Raw genomic sequence first — 7,323 nt, 5'->3', positions numbered from 1 at the left:
CGCGCCAAGCCACTGTCCAGCCCGGGGGCGTTACTGCCCAGTCCGGGGCGTCACACGGGGCAATGGGCAAGCAGCCAACCAGCGGAGTACACGCCGCCATAGGGTGTATTTAAGCAGCACCATTCTGGCGGTTATCGTCTTCCTCTATTCATCCTAATAAACGTTACTGCAGAAGGATCCTTGTGTCCGCGTGTGCGTTCTTGCTGGTGAGACGATTGAGCGGGTCACAGCTGGTGGTGAAACCCCGGGACGCCGGGCAGCCATTGATCGCCAGCCCTGTGAGGAGACCCCCTGCCGCTCGCAGGGTGGTTTCGGAACTGCAATGCTAACGGGTAAGTTCTGAGAGGCGTGTCTGCTCTTGAAGAGATATCGCCCCATTTAATTGTCCCAGTTGCTCTTACATTTGTTTTGATGATGGCTTTAGCGATTTTTCTTTTGGTATTCATTTTGTTTCCATAAAGACTGGTGCTAAAGTGTTTTTTCTCCATGGGACATCGTTAGACGGACGTGTATAAGCTGCAGTGTCCTCCCCTCCCTTTTTGGTGTGCCGTTGGGACATTGTTAGTCTGTCGTACATAAGCAGCCTTGCCCCTCCCTGTGTCAGTTTCTCTCGTAGATAAGGGAGCAGCATGGGAGCTTCACATTCGGTGATCACGGCACTTCAGTTGCTTTTAAAACAGCATGAATTAAAGCTTTCAAAAAGAACGTTAAAAAGGTTTATTACGGAAATTGATCACATTGCTCCCTGGTTTGCATGTTCAGGGTCGCTGACGCTTGCTTCCTGGGATAAGGTAGAAGCTGATTTACAGAGAGCAGACAAAAATGAAAACCTAAAAGTTGGAGCTAGGTCATTGTGGATTTTAGTAAAATCTTGCTTAGAAGATGAGAGATGCCACCCATCTGTAGCAGCTGGCCAAGGGGTGTTAGAGGAATTACAAGACAGCATGTCAGAAACAGAATGGGAAAATAGGTTAGGGGCCCTTAAGAAAAAAAAAAAAAAGGACGTCTTTAAAAAAGACTCTTCTGCGGATGTTAAAACTGCAGAAGCGAAAAGTAAGGGAAAGGATGCCCTGGGAGAGAAAGGTGAAAAGGGAAGTAAAAATGCAAAAAGAAAGCCTCTCTATCCAATAAGAGAATTGGAGGCTTTGGGGTTTCATAGCTCTGAATCTGATAAACTAAGTTTCTCCAAGGGGTCAGATTTAGACGGAGAAGCGGCTCGCTCCGAGGAGGAGGGGCGCCACCCTCAGGAACCACAGTTACCACCAAATCGAGAACAAAAGAGGGGAGGAGCTGAGATTCGGGGGGCTTTCTCATTAACCCCTAAAGCTCCTCCGCCTTATGCTGAGAGACACGGTTTAGACTCCTTCTTTTGAAAAGGGGATAAAAAAAGGCTTTTACAAGCCTTCCCTGTATTTGAGGCTGCGGAAAGGGAACGTGTTTATGCACCGGTAGAATATCCTCTTGTTAAAGAACTGGCAGAGTCAGTTAACAAATACGGGGTAGATGCCAACTTTACAATTTTGCAGCTTGAAAGACTTGCTAGCGTGGCCATGACTCCAAATGATTGGCAAAGTACCATAAAAGCTGCTCTACCTAATATGGGACAGTACTTAGAATGGAAAGCCTTGTGGTATGATGCTTCCCAAACTCAGGCAAAGGCCAATGCCCATGCAGAAGACAATCAGCAGCAATGGACCTTTGATTTGCTAGCGGGGCAAGGCCAGTTTGTTCATAATCAGACAAATTATGACTGGGGGGGCATATGGTCAGATCTCTGCTGCTGCTATTAAGGCATGGAAAGCCCTTTCAAAGAAGGGTGAGGCCGGAGGACACCTGACAAAGATTATACAAGGCCCTCAGGAGTCATTCTCAGATTTTGTGGCCAGAATGACAGAAGCAGCAGGTAGAATATTTGGAGTTCCGGAGCGAGTTAGGCCAATGATAGAACAGCTGGTATATGAAAATGCTTCCCCAGAATGTAAGACAGTCATTACTCCTAGAAGGAACAAAGGGCTAACAGATTGGATAAAAGTTTGCCTAGGACTCGGAGGCCCGCTTATCAACGCAGGCCTGGAGGCAGCCATAATACATAACAAGAACCGCCCAAGTTCTGAAAACAATAAAGTTTGTTTTAATTGTGGCAAAATGGGCCATTTTAAAAGAGACTGCCGTGTGTCTGCACAAAAGAAAGTTCCTGGACTTTGCGCTAAGTGTAAAAAGGGCAATCACTGGGCTAATGAATGCCGTTCAGTTAGAGATATTCAGGGAAAGCTTATCCAGCATGAAACCCCCCTAATGAGAGGAATGAGAATATTCCAAGAAACAGGTCTTTGGGCCCCAAGTCTCAGGGCCCCAAAAATATGGGACACAGGCAGACAACAGGAGGGTTTATCCAGCTGTAGAGCGACAAGAGGATCAGCAGGCCTGGACCTCCGTTCCACCTCCCAATTCTTATTGATGCCACACATGGGGGTACGACCTGTCCCAGTGGAGTTGGAAGGCCCCCTGCCTGAAGGAAGTGTTGGTCTTATTTTAGGTCACTCCTCTCTCACTCTAAAAGGACTTATGGTCCATCCTGGAATATTAGATCAGGATTTTACGGGACAGCTCCAGGTGCTTTGCTCCTGCCCCCAAGGCGTATTTTCTATTTCTCCTGGAGATAGGATTGCTCAATTAGTCCTCCTCCCAAGCCTTCATGACTATTTTCCATCTACCGAAACACCAAGGGGCGCAAAAAGACTCGGTTCCACAGGAATGGATTTTGCTCATTTGGTAGTTGATCTTAAAACTAGACCTACCCTACAACTGCAGATAGAAGGGAAAAGTTTTACTGGTATTTTGGACACAGGGGCTGATAAAAGCATTATCTCTTCCACCTGGTGGCCTAAGGCGTGGCCTGTTACACAATCATCCCACTCCTTACAAGGGTTAGGATATGAGGCCAGCCCTACAGTTAGTTCACATTCTTTAATGTGGCAAGCACCGAAAGGTCAAACAGGAAGTTTCATACCATATGTTCTTCCTCTCCCTGTCAATCTCTGGGGAAGAGATATTTTGCAAGATTTAGGATTGACATTGACCAATGAGTACTCTCAACAAGCGGTTGATATAATGAAAAGGATGGGTTATAAGGAAGGAAAAGGCCTTGGTAAACAGGAACAAGGGAATTACATCCGATTTCACAGGAAAGTAATACAGGGAAACAAGACCTAGGTTTTCATTAGCTGCCATTGAGGGTTCCATGCCCATATCTTGGCTCACAGAGGAAGCCGTATGGGTTTCTCAATGGCCCCTTTCCTCTGAAAAGCTGGAAGCTGCTACAAGGCTGGTTAAAGAACAGGCACAGCTTGGTCATTTGGAACCATCTACTTCCCCCTGGAATACACCTATTTTTGTTATAAAAAAAATCAGGAAAATGGAGGCTTCTCCATGATTTGAGGGCTATTAATGCACAGATGTGATTATTTGGAACAGTACAACGAGGCTTGCCTCTGCTTTCAGCCCTGCCTAAGCAATGGAAAATTATAATAATAGACATCAAGGATTGTTTTTTCTCCATTCCATTGTGCCCACGAGACAGACAGAGATTTGCCTTTACCCTACCTGCTGTTAATCACCGTGAGCCAGACCAAAGATATCAGTGGATAGTTCTACCTCAAGGCACGGCTAATAGCCCCACCATGTGTCAATTGTATGTACAGATGGCTCTTGAACCAGTTAGACAGCAATTTCCATCCTTGTTACTGATTCACTATATGGATGATATTCTCTTGTGCCATGAGGAGTTAGCCATCTTGCAAGATGCGTATCCTTTGTTACAAAAAACCCTGCAACAATGGGGATTACATATTGCCACTGAAAAGGTCCAAATTTCAGAAGTAGGTTCCTTTCTAGGGACTGTTATTTATCCAGAACAAATAGTTCCTCAAAAAATAAAAATTCGCAGGGACCATTTGCATACCTTAAATGATTTTAAAAAATTATTAGGTGATATAAATTGGCTTAGGCCATTTTTAAAGATTCCTTCTGCTGAATTAAAACCCCTATTTGATATTTTGGAAGGGGATGCTCATATTTCTTCACCCAGAGCCTTAACACCAGCTGCAAGCCACGCCCTGCAAGTGGTAGAAGACGCTTTACAAGATGCCCAATTAAAACGTGTAGATGAAACTAAGACCTTTGACCTATGTGTCATTAAAACTAAACATTTACCAACTGCTGTATTATGGCAAGATGGACCCTTATTGTGGGTTCATCCCAATGCTTCTCCTGCAAAAATTATTGAATGATATCCAGATGCAGTTGCTCAACTTGCACTTCGTGGGTTAAAAGCAGCCATTACATACTTTGGAAAGGAGCCAAAGTCCTTAATAGTGCCTTATACAGCTCATCAAGTTCAGGTATTGACTGCTACCTCTAATACTTGCGCGGTGCTAGTTACCTCCTTTAGTGGTTTGATTGATAATCATTATCCTCGACACCCTGTTTTGCAATTTGCTTTAACTCAAGAGATAGTCTTCCCGCATATAACATCCCAGGAACCACTACGGGATGGACTGGTAGTATATACAGAGGGGTCAAAAACAGGAGTAGGAGCTTATGTGGTTAATAATAAAGTTGTTTCTAAACAATATCATAAAACCTCGCCCCAAATTGTGGAATGTCTAGTGGTATTAAAAGTTTTGGAAAAAATTTTGGGTCCTTTAAACATTGTTTCGGATTCCTGTTATGTGGTTAATGCAACAAAGATTTTGGAGGCTGCTGGGTTAATTAAAGCATCTAGCAAGCTTGCAAAAATTTTTCAAAGGATTCAGTTTGCCTTAATTACCAGAAGATCCCCTGTTTTTATTACACATATTAGGGCTCATTCCGGTCTACCATGTCCCATGTCCCATGGAAATGACCTGGCAGATCGAGCCACAAAGATAATTACATTTGCCCTCCTTTCAAATTTAGAATTGGCTAAGGAGTTTCATAAAAAATTTCATGTTACAGCTGAGACATTGCGTCATCGATTTGACATAACTAGAAAGGAAGCTAGAGATATTGTTACCCAATGTCAAAATTGCTCAGTTTTTACCTGTGCCTCATGTTGGGATTAATCCCAGAGGAATCCATCTGCTACAGATGTGGCAAATAGATGTTACTCACATTTCATCTTTTGGCAAACTACAATATTTACATGTTTCCATTGATAATTGCTCTGGAGTTATGTTTGCTTCTCCCCTGACTGGAGAAAAGGCAGCCCATGTTATTCAATATTACTTGGAGGCATGGAGTGCCTGGGGAAAGCCCAAAATTCTAAAAACTGACAATGGGCCAGCCTATACTTCTCAAAAATTTGGACAGTTTTGTCATCAAATGGTAGTGACCCGCCTAACAGGTCTCCCATATAACCCTCAGGGACAAGATATTGTTAAACGTGCTCATCGCACTCTAAAATCCTACTTAATAAAACAAAAAGGGGGAGTCGAGGAGGTTCTGCCCTCAGTGCCATGAGTGACTGTTTCCTTGGCACTCTTTACTCTCAATTTTTTAAATTTGGACAGTCAGGGCCTCTTGGCGGCTGATCGCCACTGCTTAGAGCCTGATAGGCCTAATGAAATGGTCAAATGGATGGATGTCTTGACTGGTCAGTGGAAAGGCCCGGATCCTATTTTAATAAGATCCAGGGGAGCTGTCTGTGTTTTCCCACAGGAAGAAAACAATCCATTCTGGGTACCGGAGCGTCTCACGCGAAAGCTCGCAGCAGCTGAAGATGATTCTCCAACAAATATACCTGCAACTAATTCCAGTTCTTGCTTGGATCCTTCTAAATCGGGTTCCTAGTATTGTGGGGGGTACAACGTTGGGCCATTTTGTCTGCATTCCTGAAGCCTATGCCGGTCAGACATAATTCATTGACTTTCCCAAAATTCTTCTCATCCAATAAAGATTTAGGCCTGCCTTATTTGCCTTATGAAGAGACTGAGGCATCATTAGGGGAAAGCCATGACTTTCCAGAAGCTGGCTCCCTTTGCTTTCAAATCGAGGATTCTGTAGGAGATTGTGTTCGGCTTACCAAAAGGATGCTTGGCTCATTTAGTTATAAGGATCGAAATTGGGAAGTTATGACCCAAAAGAAAAGGGATGATAACGACACCATCGATATCTATTATACCTTTTTGCAAAAGGTCACCTGGATAAATGGTTCCTTTTTAGGACCAAATGTTTTAGATAAAGATAGACCTCTTCAACCTAGGGTGGCCCCTTCATGTACATGGGAGGAAAATGAGACCATCCCTCCATAGTCCGACTGTCAGTCGCACTTTACTTGATGGGCTGACAAAAATAAAACCTTTTCTTTTTCCCCAAATATGTTAATGGATCCTACAAAAAGTTGGGTAATGAAAAAAGGGGCTCTTTATACAACATCGAAATATGGTCCCTTTTTATAAATGGATACTTTGTGGGATAAATGGTAGTTGTATGGACCTCAATCCTCTGGGATTCATTAGTGGTGGTACTGTAGGGAAATCGATCATCAGGGGCACCATAAATGGTACTCTGTTAAAAAAGGGTATGGAAATGGTAAATACAACATGGCAAATTACCAACTGGAATAGAACCATTACAAATCAGACAACTTTTCCACCTAGTCCTGTCTGTTTATCCTCCTTTTTTATTTGTTTTGTCCAATAATTCTTTTAAAAATTGTACCAATGAGACATGCTGGATGTCGCAATGTTGGAATGCCAGGCGTTACACTCGTGCCCTGGTTGTTAGAGTCCTGCAGTGGATCCCAATCCCTGTGGAGACTCCATCCACCCTCTCCCTGTTTAGACAGAAGAGAAATTTTGGCATCACCGCAGCCATTGTTACTGCCATCGCTGTCAGTGCAGCTGCTGCCACTGCAGCCGGCTTGGCAATGGCAAATTCAGTCCAAACAAGCACAACAGTAAATCAATTGTCAGCAGGTGTGGCTGAAGTCATGAACCTTCATGTATCTGCTAGTGCACAATTAAAAGGTGGATTGATGATTCTTAACCAGCGTCTGGATCTTATGGAAGAAAGAATAGATATTTTATTTCAATTGGCTCAATTAGGATGTGAGAGAAAAATAGGAGCACTCTGTATTACCAGTGTACAATATGAAAATCTTACCCAAGCCGCTAATTTGTCCAGGAAATTGTCCTTATATCTTGCAGGAAACTGGTCAGAAGGATTTGAAGAAACGCTTGAAAGAGCTAAGGGCAGCAGTGGTGACCATTAATTCTACTCGAGTGGATTTATCGCTCACAGATGGCTTATTATCCTGGGCTTCTTCTGCCTTTTCTTATTTTA

Source organism: Meriones unguiculatus (genome assembly GCF_030254825.1).
Source record: "Meriones unguiculatus strain TT.TT164.6M chromosome Y unlocalized genomic scaffold, Bangor_MerUng_6.1 ChrY_unordered_Scaffold_35, whole genome shotgun sequence".
Classification (NCBI taxonomy): domain Eukaryota; kingdom Metazoa; phylum Chordata; class Mammalia; order Rodentia; family Muridae; genus Meriones; species Meriones unguiculatus.
This window is presented reverse-complemented; position numbering follows the sequence as displayed.